Source organism: Hyaena hyaena, unplaced genomic scaffold (assembly GCF_003009895.1).
Source record: "Hyaena hyaena isolate Hyena2069 unplaced genomic scaffold, ASM300989v1 scaffold_282, whole genome shotgun sequence".
Lineage (NCBI taxonomy): Eukaryota > Metazoa > Chordata > Mammalia > Carnivora > Hyaenidae > Hyaena > Hyaena hyaena.
This window is the reverse complement of record NW_024080915.1, coordinates 1,246,654-1,267,698: the sequence shown is the minus strand read 5'-3', so window position 1 is coordinate 1,267,698 and position 21,045 is coordinate 1,246,654. Positions and strand designations below refer to the sequence as shown.

The 21,045-nt window shown below is 39.4% G+C and overlaps 1 protein-coding gene across 1 annotated transcript in view; it reads left to right on the top strand.

Moving 5' to 3' along the window:
• MYLK4 (myosin light chain kinase family member 4) overlaps positions 1 to 21,045 on the top strand; it is a 79,350-nt gene that overhangs the window by 14,029 nt on the left and 44,276 nt on the right. The window lies entirely within an intron of this gene.

The window sequence follows — 21,045 nt, the reverse complement described above, 5'->3', positions numbered from 1 at the left end:
TTAAAGTTTACCATAAAAAAATTCCTGAAATAAACATTTACTATTGCACTTATGAATATATGCCTACGTAGGTAGCACATATGTATTTTACATATATATACATACATATATATTCAGGACGTATATGTATATATGTGTATCCTCCAAGGGGTCTCTCTGGCTGTTTCTTGGGAACTAGGCAATATCCTTTCTTGAACATTTTAAGAGCACATTTTCCTTGATAAAATAAATATGTCTAATAATAGTTCTTTCCATTTGATTTCCCAGGCAGACAAAACTTGCACTCTGTCCAGTGAGATTCGCTGGGTGAGAGAGCATGTGAAGTGCCAGGCATGGCCTGCCTTCCCTGTGAAGGTCACACTGGTCCTCTCAGAGACGGGTGTGGACATCAAGTTCCTTGCCCACTTCAGAGGTTGTAGCCCTCTGATGAGACTGCGTCATGGAAATTCCTTGGTCTGCTCTTGTCGGCAAAGCAGCAGGCTGTTTAATTGAAAGCCACACATGTGCTGAGTAAAGGACTAATCCGTGAGAATCTGTCTGGTAACTGAGTTACTTCTGCAGGTGCTTTCTAACACGTAACCATGAGCACGTGTGGTGTGGAGTGACTAGATCCATCCCATTCTGCTGTTGCCAGTTTTAGGATAGATTTTGGTTCAGAAGCTCTCAGGGTCAAGTGGAAAAGTCATTGGTCTCTGGAGTTTGTGGGTTCATCTGGACTTTGCCACTCATATTAGATAAGTGACCTTGACTCTGAGCATGTTATATAACTCTCTGATATTTGTTTATCTGGGATGACAACCATTGTTTGAAGGCAGAATTTCTCTAACTCTTTTGAAGTTGGGAATCACCTAGGATGCTTGGTGAATGGACAGATGCCTAGCCCCCTGACAGCTACTGGGGCAGGATCTCTGTAAGTGGAATTTGGGAATCTGTGTTTCTAATAACCCTCCAGGGGATTCTTGTAAAAAGTGTGGTCAGCACTGTTTTAGAGAAGATATTTGACTAATATCCAGCTCAATTTCCTCCAATTTCTAAATTTGTTTATATCAGGAAATGCCAATTGGCAACAAAGAAGGTGAGGTTGTATCATTGTTGGGGGTTGGTTAGGCCATAAAAATATATTGGCATTTGAAATATCTAGAAGTGTCTGGGTGGCTCAGTCAGTTGAGCATCTGACTCTTAATTTCGGCTCCAGTCATGATCCCAGGTTTGTGGGATTGAGCCCCGCATGGGGCTCTGTGCTGAGTGTGGAGCCTGCTTAAGATTCTTTCTCTCTCTCTCTCTCTCTCTCTCCTTCTGCCCCTCCTCCCCACTCATACTCACTCTCTCTATCTAAAGATGAAAACAAAACAAAAAAAGAAATATCTCACTTGAGTACTCATCATCTCTACCTTTTATAGTTAAGTTAGTGTTGTGACCACTTGAGTTTCCATTTCTATAGAATAAGCTGGAAATTATACACACATATTAGATGATTTTTGCTCTGAATCAATACTGCATAAAAGTCAGTTGATATTGAGTTTCCTGACCCCCCTGTTGCTTGTTCAGTCTCTCAGGCACCTTGGTCTCTGAGGATTATAAAATCATGGAAAATTGTGGGAAACTATAGTTTTTATGTATATATTTCCATTCCACCATAACTCTTTTGTCTTTACATTAGCCACATTTTGTCTAAGATGAAAAACGTTCTGTAGGATTAAAAATTTGGTTCTCTCATACCCAGTGAGAGATTGGAGAAGGCTGGCTTCTTCACAGTTTGGTGGAAGATATAATAGGTAGTTAAGGTAGCAAAAGAGGATTCGCCCAGGATAAAACCAAGAGACTAAAAATAATGAGAAAAGAAGAAATATATAATAAAAACTTTAAAGAAGAATTGAGTTGAAAATTGTTTTGCATGATGTGCAAGCAGGTAGAGGGATCTGTTCCTGTCTAAATAATTATAATAAAGTAAGCCTTCTTTGAATGTACTTGAGACACTGAATGAAACTCAACCCCAGGGTTATTAGCCCTAAACATATCCACAAATAGATTGAGAGAGCATTTGGGGACAGAGGGTCAAAGAAGGTTGTATGTGAAAGAATGTTTGGAAGGAACAGCCAAGGTCAGGTGGAGTGAAGCCCAAACCTTCTTCAGTGTGAGGTCACTCTCAGCAGAAATGAAGCATCAGTGCAGCCCCTTTGGTCATTCCTGCAAAACCCTCTAGATTTTCAGTTTTATGGCATTAGCAATAAAGATTCCACCCACCTCCCAGAATGTCGATTCTACCTCTCCCCAGGGCTCCAGCAACTTCAGGGGTCACTCCACATGGCCTGGCACAGAACAGCATTCCTAGGGTCACTGTGGAGCTGGCCAATAAACTCTGTCAAGACCAGGGTCCAGCTCAGACAGATTCTGGCTGTGTGTGTGGGCCCACGTGGGAACTACTGTCACCAGAAATGCAAGGAAATGTACTGTTCTGCTCAGTCCAACTGGAAAAGATTTATGAAATGCTTCCCGAGTGCCCAGATACCTGCTTGGGTCTATAGAGGAGGCCAAAGAAATGGGATTTACAGTGCCCATCATGATTAGCTGTTGGACCTCTATCAATTCCTGTAGCTTGCTGAGTAGGTATTTGAAATATGGGGTTAATAATATTGCTCTCATGCTGGCTGCTATGCAGAATATGTAGGGACTGTGTATAAAACACTTAGCACTATGCCTGATACAACCTGAGCACTCATTAAGTGGTAGCTAACATGAATATTGTTGTTACTGTTACTGTAGAAGCTGATCATTTAGTTGAGATTGAAATGCCTGAGTATGTGAATCAGGAAGAAAACAAGAGCAGGAAATTCAAGTGTGGTTCTTGGGGACTGTAATTCTTGAGGTGAATCCAGCAGGCTGGCCCAGGTTGACCTCCTGCCGGACGAGCCTGCAGAGGACTGTTTAGGGTTTTCTCTCTTCTCACTTGGGTTTATGCAAAGATGGAGTCACCCACAGGCCACGGGTCAGATTGCCTGTTGACAAGCTCACTACCACATAGAAGGGACCATGTATTGTTATGATTACCCTCTCTTTGCTGCCACACTCTTTGTTTTACCAATCCCCTTAAAACTGAAGCTCCGGAGGTGCCTGGGTGGCTCAGTCAGTTGAGCAGCCGACTTGGGTTCATATCACGATCTCGCGGTCTATGAGTTTAAGCCACAGGTCAGGTACTGTGCTGACAGCTCAGAGCCTGAAGCCTGCTTCAGATTCCGTGTCTCCCTCTCTCTCTCTGCCCCTCCCCTGCTCACACACACTCTCTCTTTCGAAAATAAATAAGCATTAAAAAAGAGAGAGAGAGAAAAGAAAAACTCAAACTCAAGAGCTGAATCTCCAAGTCCTTTTGGAATAAAAACCAATAAAATAGGCCTATGAAACCAGAATCGCAGAGCTTAGAGTTTATTTATTTTGCCACTCTTCACTGGGCACCCCAATGGGTGGGTGTTTGGTGGGTGATGAGGAGTGTGGCTAGAGCGGTGAGTAAAAGAAAGTCTCCCCTCTGCTCCCAAAATCTCACAAGGAAGTCATGCCATTAAAAAGAGTGCTGACATGGAGGAGGGCACTTGTGGGGATGAGCACTGGGTGTTGTATGGAAACCAATGTTACAATAAACTATTTGTAAAAAAAAAAAAAAAAAAAAAAAGAGTGCTGAGTGTGGAGAGAAGCACAGATGGGGGATTTTACCTAATCTGTAGGTAATTCACAAAGGCCTCTTTGTGTGTGTGGTGCTTTTCAGTTTGCACCTGTAGGATGAGCAAGCATACATTGAGCAGGGCAGCATACAGGAGGTGGTCAATAAAGGTGAATTAAAGAAGGAGGCATAGCAGAAAGATTTGGAGGGGAAGGGCTAAGTGCCCTTCCAGACCCGCCTAACCAAAGTCTAGAGAGAGTAGACCCTCTTAGCTGGTTCAAGTGGAGATACTAGAGGGCAGCCTGTTTCTACCCGTCTGACAGGTCTGATTTCCTGCTAATATCCCTACCATTACTTCGTCACCCCTAAAAGTTAATTCTGGCAGTTCCAGGGCTCATTCCTGGGACTTCTTAGAAATGAAATTATTCTTGGTGCCATTTCCCTTCCTTCTGAAATTACTATTGCTATATTTTTAGTATGTTTTAGGGGAGTAAAAAGCATTACTTACCTCTAGTTTTCCATATAACCACTTCTGATGACTACCCCTTTTAAATGCTTTTTTTTTTCCAGGCTATCCAGCCTGAATTAACTTTTCTTTAAGAAAAGGTCTTTCGTGGTTTATAAATTTTAATGTAAGATGCTAACTGCCAGGATATTTTTGGACCACGACCAGTGATTTAACCAGCCTCCCTTAACAGATGAAACGAGGCAAGCCTGCACTGCACCTGGACACAGTGGCTCTTTCATCATTCACTTTCAAAGTCATGACACCTCCTGGTTTTAACCTCAGGACGTCAAGAATTTTCTTTTAAAACCTGTTTCCTGGAAATAGGTCTTTGCTGTGCTAATGGATAATTTTTCACTTCATATTTTTTTAAGGTGCATAAATTCTATTTTTTTCCTCTTGCAAATAAAAAAAAACAGAGTATGGAGGGGCATGGTAAGAGTCTCCTCTGTACTAAATAGTACAGGCCATCCCTGTCCTGGATTTTTAAATATTTCATTAGCAACAAGGGATTCTTACACTGCCCTATTCATTCCCTGTTCCTCCTCAGACACTGGACTGATTATTTTGATTAAAAGTGCTGAGTAAGAGAATGTGGACTGAAAATTAGCCTCTTAAGCAACCACCAGAGCCTTTAACTGCATAAGGACCTGCTCCTGTGGCTATCTGGTGTCCTTTATTCAATGTCACAATTAAGGAAAACTGGATTTTTGAAAGTTGTCTCCTATCCATGCTTTCTCATCCTTTCTTCCCCTATGCTGGGTAATTCTCCTCAAAGAGGCAGTCACTCCAAGCTGGAAAAGTACCTTTGTGCAAACTTTTGACAAGTGTTCCCTCTAGGGCAGTAGATTTGCAGGAACATTCTTCTATGTGCCCCATGGGTTGCATCTTGGTCAGGTGACCTCACTTATGAGAGAAGAAAAAGGCATCCCTTCCTTAGGCTCAGCCAAGGGAACACAGTGGCTTTCAGTCCATCTGCTGCCTCCAAGGGCAGCTTTGTCCTGTGTGCAAACCTCTCACTGAACATGGATGTCTTGCTGGAACGTAGAACTTGTTCTTAGTCTGCTGTCCATTCATTCTTGTTGAACTGCGAAGAGTTCATTCCTGAGAATCTAAATCACGCATTTGCAAAAGCTTAGTGGGTTTCCTGGTAAGGCAGTACCTTAGGGAGAAGAAAAGCTAGCATTTGCCAAATGCATCTCCATCTGGATGGAGGTAAAAAGTTGTCTTGGGCCCAGTGGTCCTGATGGGAGAATTGCTTGAGTAACCCCTTCTGGGTTATGTCAATAAAAAAAAAAAAGTCACAGAAACCACTGCCTCTAGGATAGGTTTCAACGGGCTCCTTTGTAGTTTGTCAGAAACTCCTCTCCCAATGGTCTTGGTGGGTAAATGCTGAAAAATGCCCCTGAGGAGGAGCCTCCTAGAAAGAAACAAAATGAGACCTTTGCTTTTCTCCCCAAAGTTATTAAAACACATCTGATGACCTGAAATCTCCAGTCTGGAAAGTATCCAAGGAGGCCTAAAGAGAACCTCCCCTTGAGGGGGTCTGGCCCACTGCTGTAGGCAGGGGCTAGGGTAGGGTTGCCAAATAAAGTTCAGGACCCCCAGTGAAATTTGAATTTCAGATAAACAATGCATCATTTTTAGTATAAGTATGTTCATGTGATATTTGAGACATACTTCTACCCCAAAGTTAGTCATTGCTTATCTGAAATTCAAATTTCTCTGGGCTTCCTGTATTTTTATTTGCACAATCATGGGGTGTGGCCTACAAGTAAAGGCTGCACATGATGTACTTTGTGACTGTGGCTGTGAACAAAAGGCCCTGGAGCCTGGAGAGCCCAGGTGTGAGGGCATTTGGTGGACTGGAACACAGGAGGGAGTGGGGGCACCCAGGACCCATTGCTCGAGGGCACCCATGGGAACCAGCACTGACTTCATTGTCATGCCAGGCACTGTACTAGCCCAATGGGGAGCCCGCCACAGAAAGCAGCACAGCAGTAACTTGTAGCTATGGGCACTGTGAATGTTCTCTGGTTCTCTCTCCTTGAAACTGGGTGTGTATGGGTGGAGGAAGCCAGAGAGTCTACTAATTGGGAGGTGGGGGCTTGACTAATTGAAGGTCAAGAAAATACAGGTGTGAGAGGGGTGAGGTACAAACCTCCCACTGTGCAGGTTTGTACCACCTGTGTCTTACATATGAAAAATAATCTTAAAACAAATAGGGGAAGCAAAGCCTGTTGCGTCAGGATTTGCCCCCACCCCCAAGTCTGATGCCACTTGTTAGGACTTTGTTGAACTGTGGCACTGGGGTGACTTTTAAAAATCGAGGTATCAGCTCTGCTAATTACTACCCAAGTTGCCTTGGAGTTATGACTTGACTTTTCTGTGCCTCAGTTTACTTGTGTGTGGGATGGAAGAAAAATGAGCATTTAAAAGGCTGAGGAAGCTTGAACAAAGGCAGTGCCAGGCCATTGTTGAGTCCTCAGTAAATGCTAGCTAATAATAACAGCAACAACAAGAAAAAGAGGAGAAGAAATACAGCAACCAGGTCACTTTTTAAAAAAATTTCTTAGCTCTATCCCAGACCCATGAAATCAATATTTCTGATCCTTATGTTTAAGTACAACCCCTAGTGGTTCTTAGGTATTCTAAACTTTTGGAAACACTGACTTTTGTTTTCTATGAAAAAACGCCTGTCCTTGGGTGGCTTCCCACCCACTTATAGGGTAGGTTGTGTCCCTGAGACTCTGGAGAAGAAGATGAACTTTCTAGTGCCTCCCTGCCACTAGCTCTAGGGCAGCCTCTTTCTCTGGCATGCTCCCCACTCTTCTCAATTTCCATTTTTACCCCCAAAAGCCTTGTAGGGCTTCCCAGTGTCTTGCCCCTTCTTTGTGTCTAGACTCTCAGAGTGGTAGAATCTAAAGTTTTGTGTTTGAGGCAGAACAGTGGATCTACTGTATTCTGTTTTAAAGGGTAGCAGTAATTGCCTTTGATTTAGTTAATGGAGCTTGTTCTTCAAGATTAATAAAGACTTCCAAAGAGACCAGAAACAGCCAATTCTTCATGCCCTTGGTGTTCCACCCATCTGCCTACATCTATGCTCTCTGAACCACACAGTGGACTTTACTAGGGCCACATTTCAGGTAACAGAATCTGACATATATTTATAATTCCCAAGTATCATATGCCACAAAATTGGTCTTTCCTGTTGTAAGGTAATAATCCTGTTTTAAGATATTTCCATAGAATTTTGTTTTTGCTTGAGTTATCATTTGGTTAATTACATAGTAAAGAAAAGCCAACGATGTGAGATCTACTTTGGTCTCAGATTCCTTTGAGCCACTCACTCCTAGTTTTCACTGTGCTTCTCATCTGTCGTAATGGCCTTACAATTCTGTGCAGGGCTTTTGTGCCCTCTAAGTTGGAGTGAATAATTTTCTCAGTATCTAGGAGAGTGCACCAAGGATGGAATTTACTTAAGCAGATACCTAGCACTGAGATCTGGTTTCACAAAAACCACTCACCTACAGTCTCAAAACACTTACAACTATTTCCTGGCAAATGGCTATGGCTTTGTGTGCCCAGAGCTCCTTCCTTCCTCTCACCTCCTACATCTTCTCTGCTTTTTATTATAGCTGTCTGTAACTTGAAACATTGTACTTTTCTGCAAGTCTATAGTTGTAGAGTCTCAGTACCATTTTTGGACTTTAAAAAGATACAAACTGAGGGCTGATAGGGGTGGGGAGGAGGGGAAGGGGGATGATGGGCATGGAGGGCGCTTGTGGGGATGAGCACTGGGTGTTCTATGGAAACCAACTTGACAATAAACTGTTAAAAAATTAAAAAATTAAAAAAATTAAAAGATACATTTCCTAAATACACTGGAGATGCTGATTTTTTTCCTAGTCTTTTTATAAATGCTTTAGTGCCCCTCAACTCTATGAAACATTTGGTTGTATATGCAACTGATAAGGATAAGAAGTTAACCAAGAGAAGACAGCCCAGCACCCATGGCCTTATTTGCTTCTTGGTAAACTCTATGTCAGTGTCTTGAAGATGAGACCAGAAATGCTGAACCTGGTATATAAGAACAGAATCTTCCAAACACTGAGGTCATTCCATTTTGGAACATGATCATGACATCATGAACCTGTAGCTGGACAAACATTTGTCAGCAATATTATAAAAACAGTTTGAATGAGACACAGTCACATGCCCCTCCGAAGTGTAAAACTCTGATTTCTTAAAATGTTGAATCCTGAGATATGTTGAATTCTGATTTATATTCCCCCAGTACACATGAGATTATTTTTAAAGGTACTTTGAATATCAAGATTTAATTCAAAAGACGTTATAGTTTAGCTACAAAGTACATTTTAAATTTTATATTTAGTTTTAGTAAGCTTGAGTTGTGTCATGAGCTTTAACATTAAAAAATTATCTTTCTTAATAGATTATGAGGATTCTCCATGAGGATTTCTCTGTTAGTCTTTATCATCATCAAGACATTAATGAATTTTTCATTTGTCTGGTGCTGTGCTTAGAAAGTTAGGCAGATCAGATTGTTCTTTATGTGTTCACCCCATAAAATGGATTCCCTCCAGATCCCCCCAAAATAATGAACTGTGGAGTAGGTTCAAATGTCTTGGATTACTTAGCAACTGATCATAAAGGTCTAAAGGATGGATTTCTGTAGTGTGAGTTTACTTGGCAAAATAAAAAAAAAAAAGCTTTATTTTTTCCTCCATAATTTCCTCTATGGCTCTCAATGACCCTTCACACTTCTGTTCTTCAGCCCAGGGTGACTAAGGATCTCTAAATGTCTTTCTGCTTGGTTTCTTCACAGCTAGTTCAAAGTCAGCATACCACTTCAGAGCTCCTATAAATCCGAGCTTTCTGGGATTTCTGTTGTTTTCCCTTAACATAACCCTAACCCGGAGCACACCCCACTGGACCCTCAGGAGCAGGAACATCAGGATCTGGGGGGTTGGTCCCTTATGTGTCTAGCTCACCAGAACAGGTGTTAGGTGAGAAGGAGAAGTATCATTCTTGGCTACAGGAGGACTAAAGTAGGATAAAGTCACCTTTAAAATTAATGATAACAGAGCCAGTATAAAGAATATCAGGAACTGTCAAAATAACTTTTTGTAGAAGGGCTCAGAAATAGCCAGGTTCCACTGAATGTAAACAACCTAATGAAAGGTGTCTATCTAGCCAGATATGCCTGGAGCCAGAGTCACCCATAGCCCAACCACTTCTATCTGGGTTCTTCTTGAGGATGCAAAAAGCCTGAACTTTATGAGATGTTCTGACTAAGCTATGAATGAAGAACTGTGGAAAACTGATTCTAAAACAAAAACAAAAAACATATGCAAACTGTAGGGTGCTAGTGAGAAAGAAAATCTCAGGATAGCCCAGGATGAGGGCAGTCATCCAGTTTTATTGAGATCTTGGCACCTTTTGTACTTCCAAATATTTGAATGCTGAATTGCTTGAGCAAATTCACTTCAAGCTTTAAAATATACTCTTTTTACTGCTCCACATGGATAAGCTTACATTTAAAGCTTTACTTCATCATCTTAAGAATTATCATGTATCACATAACTTTCATTTTTTATTAGAGAGGTAAAAATATGAAAAGTTGGTTTATCATTGAAAAAAATGTGAGTTATTAAATGTAAAAGTGAATTACCAAGGTGATTTAACAGGGTCTCAAACTGTCATGCTAAAACTGGGATGACTCACTCAGAGTTAAAATATTTTATATATAAGGTACATAGAATATTTTTCCATAAAAATCTTCATATTTTTCATATATTTTTATACTTATACATTCCCATGAGAATCATAAAGTTCTATAAAGTTTTTGGTGAGAAACAGCAGTCCCTACCCTTATTGTCCCCATTTCCCCCTCATCAGAGATAAGCATTTTCATTTGTTTTAGTTGATTCTTTTGTTATTTACCTTCATATGTCCAAATGACATGTATGCTATTTTCATTTCATAGTTAGGTTTCTTTCACTGAATGCTGTAGAAAGATAAGGATTAAGTCTCTCTCATCTCTCACCTCTAACACACACACACACACACACACACACCCCTTTTCTCCCAACATAATTATAATTTTTAGTTAAATAAAATTTCAGTGTTTCAATTATTGTGATTTTGAAAATTCTGTTCATGACAGAAATGTAGAGCTTCATTGTGTATTTTCATTTCTTGCTCAGCCTTTTCTTTTTCCTGGAGTTATTGGTTGCCTTGATTTCAAAATTTGCTTATAAAAATGCATTATGAATTCAAAACCAAACTATTAACTTTCTAAATCTTTTCAACAAATCTTTATATATATTAAGTATCCTATCGATTTTATCTTCTTGACGGAATTTTCCCCAGAGACTTCTGATCAATCTGAACTTTAATCCATTCTACACTGGTTGCCCTCTAAACCTGAAGCACAGTTGATAACCTAGGATTTCTACTCTCCATCACTGTAGAGAGACCCTGTCTCTTAATATTGGGTATCATTTGGTAGATATGCTTTGGTTTTCTTTCTTGTTTTATGACTTTGTTTAGATAGAACACATCTTCTAGTAGTTTCCTGAGAAGTGATGGAGGGATATAATATTTTTGAGATCTTACGTGTCTAAAAATGCCTATTTTACATATGCACTTGGATAATAGTTTATATGCCATATGATTCTAGATTAGAAATAATTTCTTTTCAGGATTTGGAAGACATTGTAATTTGTCTTCCAACTTTCATGTTGCTATGGAAATGTCCAAGTAAGTTCAGAATTCTGATCTTTTGTATGAGGCATATATTTTTTTCTCTAGCACCTATCAGACCTTCTATTTGTCCCTGATGTTCAGAAATTTCATAATGATAGACCTTGTACACGTGATTCATCCATTGTGCAGGGCATTTGCTGGGCTCTTACATCTTTCAATCTTGGAAACTTTTCTTGGACAATTTAATGTTTCTTTGTTCTTGATCTGGAGCTCCTATTATTTGAATGTTGGATATCCTACTCTAGTCTTCTAAATTTGTTATCTTTTCCTTTCATTTTTATTTTCTATATCTGGTTGCTTTAAACACGACTTCCTTCTTGTAGAAGCTTTTTAAAAATTTTCTTGTCTCCTATATAGTCGTAATTTCCAATAACTCTTTTTAATTCTGAGTGTTTCTTTTTTTATGAATCCTGTTATTTTTACATAGATTTAATGCATTTTCTTATTTCTCTGAGGATATTGATGAGTTTTTTAGAAAGTTTTTTTTTTCTCTGCATAATCTGTTTCCTCCAATTGATTTGTTTCATTAGTTTTAAATCTCGGTTTTTTATGTTAGGACAGGGATCCCAAAACTTGTTTGCATATTAGAATCACTTAGGAAATCTGAAAAACTTCCAAAATCTAGGCCATATGCCAGACCAATTACACCATAATCTTTGGGAATAGAATTTAGAGATTAGTATATTTGAAGCTTTCCAGGTGATGTTACGGGATTTTGTAGGACAATTTAAGATACTTCTCTATGTTTTCCTCTTTTATCTTAAGATTCAGCTCTTCTGCTTATGCTTGGTTGATTATCATTTATCCATCTGCATCCAGCTTCCAAAAGTCTATCACTGTTGTCTCTTTCATTTTTTTACTGTGTATTTGTGTATTTGTCATTTCACAAATCCCTTTACTATTATTTTAATGGAGTTTAAGGAAGGAGCAGAATGTGGGGTTTAGGAAAGAGTATGTTGAAAAGGTGAATTTTGAACGGGAAAGGTCCTATTGATAGATTTTCAGGTATATCAGCAGTGATTTCATCTCACTTCATTTATTCTAAAAGGGGCTACTAGTTCAAAATTACCCAAATATTCATTAAATATGACAGCACTGGCATATAGTCAGTTGCATAGTAAAACCTCATGTAGTCAAACTTTGCTAATCTATAATTAGTGATAATGGACTTGGTTAAAGTTTACCTTTGTTCTGTTTGGCAGGGAGAGGATTTGATTTAAAAAATTAGCATAAATAAGATTGTAGATTAGCAACCTAGGTAAGACAGAAAATATTCAAAGGTATTATTAGAATTTCCATGTGGAAAGAGAAACTAGTTTTTCTGATTACAAATGCTATTTGTTGATGTGAATCTGATCTGGCATGTACTTGAATCATACTTTATTAGATATTAAATTGTATTATGGAATTAAAAGAACTGGATTAAAGTTGCACTTCTTTTTAAACAAATTTCATACTTTTTTAAAATAAACTTCTCAGGTACCTGAACTTGGAATTGTTAAGAACTTACTCTAATGAAAATAACAAAGACAAACTGTGAAATATAACATGTCATTTATAATTAATAAATCACTAAACACAGGCAAGAAATTCAAGGGCTATAAAATGCCATGCATTTTCACAGTCAATTAATACTAAATTATTTGGCATGTTCAATTCTGTAGCTAGATGGGAAAAATTACTATATTTAATTACTTTCAAATTCACAATTTTACCTGTGAAACGATGGCCCTCTTTTCATACTCTCAGAGATTATTATAAAGTATGGGGAAATTGTGCCTCAGTCTTCCAGTTCCCAAGAATGTTGTTTGTTTTATTTCTTTTTAGTACTACCCATCAATCTTTTCTTCCCTCCCTCAATTATTTCTTTTCTTCTTTCCTTCCTCCCTCCTTTCCTCTCTTCCTCCTTTCTGTCATTCTTCAATGATGAACATTCAATGTGCTGATTTTTATGCATGAAATTGACTAGAGTGTTTTCTCCTGTGAGGATGGATGTAACTCTAGGGTATATTTCAAGATTTAGCTGCACTTGCTGCCCTTTGAAGAGTCTTCTTTGTGAAGAGTTCTGCCTTTCCCTAAGAAGCCCCAACACTTTTGCTCAAAATTAACTTCCCATTTTTGCTCACTCCTTACTAGTATGATCTGTCTGCAATAGCAGTCCACAGTGATGCAGGTGGAATGGTGCAAAGAGAACCCCAAGTGGCCTTACAAAGTCACTTTAAGGATTTAATGAGATTAGTGACTTCCAACCTTATTAACATAAAAGAAAAAAGTTCAGACTCATAACAGCAGCTATACTTCTATTATTTCCTGTTGAGAAAATACATGACTGAAAGCTATTTTTATTCAGCAATTCTTTCAAGTAAGTCTGAATTTTACAAACCACACCAGTATAAACAAGCATTTGAACAACAGTCACGCATTCAGTTCATGCTAATTTTCAGCCACTATAACTTAGGAATTTTATGTAGCTTTTAGAAACACAGTTGTAGCTATGGTGGATTAAACACATAAAGATTTAGACCATCATAATAAAGAAGCCCAGAGGTGTTGATTTATAGCCAAGATCTCTGAAATTCTCTGGCCTTTCCTTCATGGTCCCAAAGTGGTTGCTGGAGCTCCTGCCATGAGATCTGCTTTTCTTGAAGCTTGAAGAAAGACAGGCAATGGAATGGCAAAAAATTTTCTTGCAAGCTTTTTATTCTTTTATGCTTATATCTCAGTGGCTACCCCATTTGCAAAGGGGGCTGAAGAATGCAGCACATTAGGGCCGCCTGGGTGGCTTAGTCGGTTAAGCCTCCGACTTTCGCTTAGGTCATGATCTCGCGGTTGGTGGGTTCGAGCCCCGCGTCGGGCTCTGTGCTGACTGCCAGCTCAGAGCCTGAAGCCTGTTTCAGAGTCTGTGACTCCCTCTCTCTCTGACCCTCCCCTGCTCACGCTGTCTCTCTCTCTCTCTCTCTCCTAGAAATAAATAAACCATTAAAAAATTAAAGAAAAAAGAATGTAGCACATTATTAAGCACATGTCTCTGTTAGAAGACGGGAGAGGGATGTTGGCTAAGCAATCGATGACACAGGCTATAGACAACGCTGAGAGTGCATCTGGAATCATGGGCAGTAAGGGAGTTCTCAGTGTGTGGGATAGATGTACAGGATTTCCTCCATCTCTAATGCTCTTTGATTCTATGAAGCTGACATCTTAGCATTCTGAGCTTAGGGCATTTCTCTGAGGAGACAGCAGATAGTGAAAAGAGCACTGAATGTAGATTAAGAAGGTGTGGATACAAATCTTAACTATTGGCCAGGAACTTGGGCAAATTGATTAACTTCTCAGAAGCTCAGTTTTCCCCTCCAAGAAGGAAATCAAAATGTTTTCCCAGAGGCTCCTTGTGAGGATTGACAGAGATATTGAGAAAGCCCCTTAGTGCGGAGTCTCACACATGTAGGTGCCCAGTCCAAGTGACTTTGAGTTGAGGAGTGCAAGGTCATGGTCCAAACTGATTTGGGGACAACTGAGGGAGCGCGATGTGCTGGAACTCTGCCTTGAATACCATTTAATGGGTGCTGAGGCGGACCCATCAAGAGGCTGTTTCCCAGTACGAAACGGTGTGTTGCAAATTACTCGACCCCAGAAGCAGGTGTAAATTGGATTGCAGAGGTGTGAGGCCCGCTCTATTCTGCATGTCTGTGCTCTGGAGGTCTGTGTAGGTATCTGCTTTATATTTCAGGATTTTCATTTTTTATACTAGTTCGTTTACAGATGTTTGATCAGGTGTGAACTTCTACCAAAAAGACTATAAAAAACCAATTTAACAAGTGAGTCTGAAATGCCATATGAAGGGTCAGACTTTACACAAATTACGTACTGGACTTTAAAAATGAACAAAGTTGCTCTTTCTTTTTCATTTCCTTGAGACACTCCTGGAAGGAAAGTTCAGGAGTTCACATTGCCTGTTTTGGGCTGCTGTCCAGACAGCCACACCTCCTTGCCCTTTCTCACACTATTCTCTTTCCCTGAAGTGTCCTATTCTTCCTATTCCCCTGGCAAAAACCTATTTATCTTTTAGGGCCTCATTCAAGCCGCATCTTTACTTCAAAGCCTTGAACCCAGACAGAAGAAGTTACTCTTTTCCCCATGCTGGTTGCTGTATTACCTATCTTGCATCTTTCCCATAATAACATTAGGAGTTTATTGAGAACTTACCATAAACCCAGCACTGTCCTAAGTGCTTTACATATGCTCATTCATTTAATGCTCATAAAAACTTGATGAAGTAGCAACTATTATTATCCTATTCCAGATGAAAATTGAGGCACAGAAAGATTAAGTGGTTTATCCAAAATCACATGGCTAGAAAATGGCCAAGTCAGATTTAAACCCAGGTTTTTAAATAATTATAGCACATACATGATAATTATTTAATAATGTACTTATTATCAGTGTTCTTTACTAGGTTATAAAGAATTTTCTATCAGGGGCTCTGTCTTATTCCTCTGAGCATACCCAACATTTTATCTTGAATGAATGGGTACGTATTCATATACATATGTATATATACACATGCCAGACTGGGAAAACAAATTCAAACTGTACAGAAAACTCTACAATAGACAGAGATTACTCTATGGGCCCAATTCAGGTTTATCCCTATGTAGTAAACACTGTTAATCATTTCTTGTGCTTTCTTCTAGAAGTTTTTATGCACATTTCAGCATATATACAAATACTTTAAAGATTTATCCAAATAGGATCATGCTTAAACACATCCTTGCTAGTATGTACAAATCTATTTTCAACTTAAAAAAAAAGAAAAAAACAAAAGAAGAGGTGATTCATGATATTTTGATTATAATGCCTTGAAAAGGCATCCACAGACTTAGGGTCCATAAAAATTGTTGTCAATTGGGGCACTTGGGTGGCTCAGTGGGTTGAGCATCCAGCTATGGCCCAGGTCATGATCTCACAGTTTTGATTTTGAGCCCCTCATTGGGCTCTCTGCTGTCAGCACAGAGCCTGCTTTGGATCCTCTCTTCCCCACCCCCGTCCCTTTCCTGCTCACTCTCTCAAAACTAATAAATAAATTTAAAAAAATAACAAATTGTTGTCATTTGAAATTATTGATCATAGCACCAAATCCAAATTTTAAAATGTTCTAACCACATGATAGTAACCTCAAATTCTTTGAGGAAGAAGAAAAGAAATATGGAAAGAGATCATTATCTAGCTTAAGCAATGGCACTAATCAACAGTGCTCACTTAGAACCCTTTCATTTCTTCGCATTTACAAAGAAGCATTTACTGGAAGTGTTTTTTTATTTTGTTTTTGTTTTTTTGAGAAAAGGAACTGGGGGATGGAGACCTCTGGGCAGAGTGTGAAGGGCTTTAAAATTCATGGCAGCAGGAGTCTTGGGAGCCTGGGCAGTGGGCATGCATTACAAACCATAGGCTCCTGGCTAGTGCAAAAAAGGTTCCATTAATCTTAGATCTGCCAAGGGACTTTAGTTTCACACATGCTCTGAGTTTTTCTACTGTGCAAACGTTTCATCTCCTTCTCTGGCAGGGAAAACGTCTTCATTTTCCATATGGTGCAAACATGTACCTCTTGCAGAAATGGAAAGAGAACAAGAATCTCTGCAAAGGTGAACCAGAGAAGAACAACATATTTGTGATTTTGATCTTTACCTACAGACTGAGCGCTTAAAGCAGGACTAGCTCAGCAGAAAGCTTTGACTCAGATGCCTTGAAGGATATGCTCCTTTCCCCCTTAGCAGAAAATCTCCTGTGCCCAGGCCTCTAATGGAGTCAGGACACCTTAACACAGCCCTTTTCTCTGTTCACAATTGTCTTGTTAGCCTACTTTCTCCTCAGAAAATTACCAAACAGCAAAACATATATTAGCTTTTATGACTTTAAAAAATTATGGTAAAGTATAACATAAAATATACCATCTTAACCATTTTCAAGGGTACAGCTCTGTGGCTTTTAAGTCCATTTACATTGCTGTGCCACTATCCATCTCCAGAACTTTTTCATCTTGAAAGGCTGAAACTTTGTACCCATGAAACACTAACTCCCCATTCTCTTGTCCTTCAGTCCCCCGCTACCCATAACCACCCTTCTATTTTCTATTTCTTTCTTCTTTTTTTAATGTCTTATTTATTTTTGAGACAGAGACAGACAGAGCATGAGTGGGAGAGGGGCAGAGAGAGAGGGAGACACATAGAATCCAAAGCAGGCTCTAGCCTCGAGCTGTTAGCACAGAGCCTGATGTGGGGCTTGAACTCATGAACTGTGAGATCATGACCTGAATCAAAGTTGGACACTTACCCAATGAGCCATCCAGGTGCCCATCTATTTTCTCTTTCTATGAATTTGACTCTTCTACATACCTTGCATATATGGAATCATACACTATTTGCCCTTTGGTGATGGGCTTATTTCACTGAGCAAATTTTCAAGGTTCATCCATGTTATAGCCTCTGTCAGAATTTCCTTCCTTTTTAAGGCTGAACAATATTCCATTGTCTGTATAGACCATGTTTTTTTGATCTATTCATCTGTAAATAGATCCTTGAATTGCTTCCACCTTTTGGCTATTTTGAATAATGTGGCTGAGAACATGAATATACAAATATCTCTGAGTCTTTGTTTTTAATTATTTTGGTATATACTCAGAAAAGGAATTGCTGGATCATATAATAACGCTATGCTTAATTTTTTGAGAAACTGCTACACTATTTTCCACAGCAGCTGCACCATTTTACATTTCTATCAACAGGGTGCAAGGTTTCCAATTTCTCCACATTCTCACCAATGGTTTTTGTCCATTTTTTTCTTTTGATAGTAGCCATCCTGATGGGTGGTATCTCGTGGTGGTTTTGGCTTTTATTACTTTTCACTAAAAAAATCATTTTTTATTCTGAGTTCTGGTGGGAGTGGCCATGACTTACTTGTGTTTTGAAGAGGACACACAACATTCTCTATTGAATAGTAGCTCAGGGCACATTTGCAAGCCTATCCTTGGGCCTAAATATGGAATATGACCTTTAGAAGGTACTGGCTGGGAAACCCTGCACCACCTGGCTGTGCTGGTCCTTAGTGACCTCCCCAGGGGATTCCTGACAGTTAAAGCTTGTCCTGACTCTTGGGGTGAGGAACTCCCCCTCTCTAACATAATGCCAGTGGCAGCTTTGTGCGAACTCTTATGTAAAAAGGAGAGTGTTCTTCCAAGTGTCAGGGTCATGCATGGACACTCCTTCTATTTCAGCAGTGGCGACAGACTAGATGAAGAGACACACAGAAACCTCCCCTTTGGCAGCAGAGGGAGGATTCAGAGTGAACACAGTTTGTGCAGACACTTGAAAATGCCTGTTTGAGGAAGACTAGATTGAGTTAGTGTTTTTGTTGCTTTTCTTTTTCGAAAAACACTTCCACATTTGTCACTGTATCTTAGTCTCACGGTAGTCTTTGACTCTAGTAGAAAATAAGCCCATTTGGCAGAGAGAAACATAGTCTTTGAGACATTAAATGCTTTGTTTAGGGCACAGAGTTGGTGAACAGAAATGGGACTAGAACCCAGCATCCAGGCTGTAGACCAATAATCAATTTTGATGGAGATGATCTCATCTAGGAGTTAAAATTTCATGGATTTGAATAGCTTGTTTTCTTCAGGACTTTTTATGACTTGAAGCAAGGTACTCTGTTGAGCAACGGCAGAATAGCTTACACCTGGCCCTTTTGCCATAAAGTCTTGGTGTGAAGGGAGTAGGAATCTGACTTAGTGAAGACAAGCATACCTCAGTGGGGCCTCTTCACCTCAGTGGGTACCACGTAGTACTCCTTGAAATCCTTAGAAATCAGGTTTGGTTAATTATGCTTAAATTAAGTTTAGAAACCATTGCTTATGACATTCATGATCATTAAAATCAACTTCTCAAAATATGAATGTCATAGACTGATGAATATTCTAGGCTTTTGTTGTTGTTGCTTTATATCACTGATGATATTCTTTGAATAACTGGTGGCTTCCTACTGGATTTTAAATGGCCTGAAGTAGACACCCAGGTCTGGGCAGAGCTCATGAGGCTATCTGCAAATATGCAAGCCTATGCATAAAAGGTCCCTCTTCTGGAATTTGTCAGCTTGAGACCGATGCGACCTACGTGTCAGAGAGAGCGCATGAGTACTTATGAACACAGCAGGTGAACACCATTGATAGACAAAAGGGGACCAGCTGAGACTTATGGCTTCTCTCCACAGAGGTCATCCATCAGCTCAGGTGGCCTCTGATGAATATGAGCCCCAGAACATGATGAAGCTGTTGTTACAGGGAAAGTAGTATCAGTGCTTGCTGGTTTTAGATTACGGTAAGTCTTAGATGTGAATATGGTGATGGTTTTTTTAAATCAGTTAACAGCAGTCCCTCTTCTGCTTTAAAAGAAAAGATGCAGGGTATCTGGGTGGCTCATATGGTTATGCATCCAACTTCAGCTCCGTTCATGATCTCACCGTTTGTGAATTTGAGCCCCACATTGGGCCTTCTGCTGACAGTTCAGAGCCTAGGGCTTGCTTCAGATTCTATCCCTCCTCCACTTACGCTCTGTCTCGCTTTCTTAAAAATAAATAAACATTTAAAAGAAACTAAAAAAAGATGGAAAAGCTTACTTCATAATGGCCGATTCTGATATGTATTCTGATACTTATTTCTGTTCATAATATATAATCTTTACTTTTATTATTTATGTTGGTATTATATTGGCACAGAAGCACCTTAAATTTTTTTTAACGTTTATTTACTTTTGAGAGAGAGAGAGACAGACATGTGAGCGGGGGAGGGGCAGAGAGAGGGAGATACAGAATATGAAGCAGTCTCCAGGCTCTGAGCTGTCTGTCAGCACAGAACTTGATGAGGGGCCAAACCCACAGATCGTGAGATCATGACCTGAGCTGAAGTTGGACGCCCAAAGGACTGAACCACCCAGGCATCCCCAGAAGCACTTTTTATCAAGGATACTATGTTTTGACGGAAGAGCATTAGTTACTGTGAGAAACAGTATGTTGGTATCTTGCTCTCTGTAACAAAATCTTCCGAGCCTACTTTAACATTATATGCCTTAAATTTTGCCTTATTTTTTTTAAACCAAAGATATTCAACTTCACGCATTACTTTAAAAATGTTTTTAATTAGTGGATAATGTTACGTGTTGAATGCCTGTCTCAAATGCCATTCCAAAGCATCTTTGCACCTCATAGCTTCTCAGAGAGTATCACCCTAGTAAAGCTTATATACCCAGTTATGTTCATTCCATGGGGCTGATCCCCCACAGAAAATCTCATGCATGACAACCAGAAAACTTTCTTTCTGCATCATACTAAAATGCAGTTTGAAAATAAAAAGAGTCTCTCCCCTCTCATTTTATTTCATCTTTACTGAGACATATGGAAGAGAACATTTGGGAGTAACTTGTAGCAAAGAATATTTGGTATATAGTACCATCTGGGGGTGAAAGCAGGGGTTTGCTAACATATCAAAACACTAACGAAAACCTGTAACTTGCATTCATCAAGAAAATGTCATGCAAAACTCGTTTTATTCGTTTTTCTCCTGGGTTACTAGACTAGCTGGTATGGAAATGCCATGATTTAGGTAAATTCCTGCAATTGAGTTTCTTACCATGTCTTGTGAAAAATTCAGAGGCATGTAAAGTGGATGATGTTGTGGTTAATTACATCAACACCTGGAGATGAGTTAATGCAAGATATGAGAATAAACTTACTACTCTGATTTGAAAAATAAAAGGCTTACAGATTTCCATACCTAGGACATTGTTAGTAACAAATTATTCGTTATGCTGTAAGATACCAGCTGTGATACTATTATAAAATACTCAGCCCTTTGTCCCTTGATTTCATTCTGTTCAACATTTTAAACACCAATTTAAAAAAATACTAAAAAATGTGCTTCAAATCTTCTAAGGAACCACATGGCTTGAGAACTTCTAACAGCACCAAAGCTGAAAGTAGCCTGTAGGAGGGAGGCATCATTTAACACTGGAATTGCCTTTCAGTGTTAGAAAAACCTATAGATGAGGGGAGC